Raw genomic sequence first — 2,142 nt, 5'->3', positions numbered from 1 at the left:
GGAGGTGGGTAATGAAATGGGAAGTGGAAAGGAAATGGGGGTGGGGAAAGCATGGGGAAATGAAGCAAAAGGTAGTCCCATATTTTAATAAATTGGGCTGTGGGGAGTCCTAGTTATGCTTTGCAGGGTGCCTGGGAGGTTGGAGCAGTGAGGGAAGGTGCTTTTGGGGGAGCTGTTGCCCCATCCTGGGAAGGAAGCCCTGGCTCATGGGGCCCTGATCTGGACCCCTACAACCTCCCCTAGACCTCACGCCTGGACCCATCCATGCCCTGCAACGTGGCTAGCTAGTATGTTCTCTGCAAGCTCTGTTGCATGAGGTTGCACCCCTCTGAGTGGGAAGGTCAGATCCCCAGGGGAAAGAGAACGAGTTGGCTTGGTGCCACAACTGGGCAGTAGAGTTCAGGGGTGGAAAGTTTGTCCACACCAAACAGGAGGGTTGGAGAGGGGACACTGCATCTGGGGATGCTGGAGGTCTGCAACTTGAGCAGCTCAATCTATGGGGAGGGGCCATACATTAATACAGCACAAGCTGGGTTACACAGATCAGAGATGCACCTGCCCTGAACTGGTATAACTTTAGGTAGCTTGAAGTGTCCTTTGAACTATTTTGAGTTGTTAATGTGTGGGCAATCCAGGGGTTAAGAGCTCCAGAAGCTGCCAAAAATGAATGGGTAACAAGGCCCTAATTTAATATATGTATATATCAAAGCTGCTGCTGTTGTGTGTGTAACTAGTATTGGACCTAGCTATCCCAGTTTTCTGTATAACTCTTCGTATTAGATGTAAGAGGCTATGATGCATCTCCTGATACATATTGTGTGATGTATGTACATGAGTTAATAGATTGGCTAATGCCTATCATTGGATTCCTGGCATCGCTTCCCTGTGGAAGAGTTGGATGCGACAGGTGTGGCAGTTTGCACAACGTTTTATAGATGTGTGTCTGACGTGCTTGGCAGTTGACAGGATTAGCATTAAAATCATAATTAGGCTTTCAGGTTAACTCTTTGTCCATATGAATGGAGGAAATTCACACATCTCAGCTTTTGCTGTTTCCGCTTTTGGTTTGGTGAAGTACATACGCCACAGGATACTAGATTGTAGATGAGATTATAAACAGAAATGTAATCTTTTTCTCTCTCAAAAGCAAAAAGCTTAGTTTAGAATGGGGATGGCCAACTTGTAGCACAGGTGGCTCAGGTAGCCTCTGTGTGGCAGGCAGTACAGCAGCTGATAGGGCTGGAAACGAAACGGAGCAGAAGATCAGGCGCGGAGCACAGGGCAGGTAGCAGAAATCAAGGTAGGAGACTGGGCACAGGGCAGGGAACAGAAGGCACATCAGGCAGGGAGAGGGGACTGGAGTGGCACTTGGAGGGTGTGGGTGTGGCCTGCCTGCCAAGAAGGTTGCCTCCACTGACCTAGAAAATATTAGAATTTGCATGGAGATAGATCCTGATGTGTTATTTTAACCATATAGATTTGGAATAATTACAGTCACATTACTAACACAATGTGCTAAATGTGCTGTTCTTTACAGCTCTGTAGTTGCAAGGCTATTGATATTTGTACCTCAAACAGGAGAGGAAAGGTTGACCCTTTTTTGGAAAAGAGTGGAGAAAGGAGCAATTAACTCTTAAAGGAAACACAGTTAGGTGCACTATTTTGGCTGTTTTAAACAGGACTTAGATCAGACTAATGAAACTGAGCAGCCCATTCTGCTTTGGCATTCTTGTTTGATGAACAGATTACTATATAAATAGCAGTATATGGATGAAAAATTATGATTTAAAGGTCATTTTTTAAACTCTCAATCTCCAGTATTAAAAAAAAAAAAAAGTCTTAACTAGTATATTTCAAAATTGTGGAGAGGTTTTATACAACGGTGTAGCTTAGTGTGACGGTGGTTTTTACCGGAGAATTATGATTGCTATGTTTGGGTAGACGAGGAATGGCTTTAATCTGCTTCTCTGCATTGGAGCGCACAGAATTTTTTACATTGAATGTTTTGAAGAGGAGAATTTAAATTGGTGTTATTTTAAGTCTAAATGTGAATCCACGTGAGTAGACAGATCGCTGTGCTGTTTGGGGCTTTACATAAAGGTTGGTTAGATGGCTTAGAATAGTGGTCCTCAACTTTTTTTT

Source organism: Gavialis gangeticus, unplaced genomic scaffold (genome assembly GCF_001723915.1).
Source record: "Gavialis gangeticus isolate Ggan-Ray unplaced genomic scaffold, GavGan_comp1, whole genome shotgun sequence".
Lineage (NCBI taxonomy): Eukaryota > Metazoa > Chordata > Crocodylia > Gavialidae > Gavialis > Gavialis gangeticus.
Note: the sequence above shows the minus strand (reverse complement) of the source record.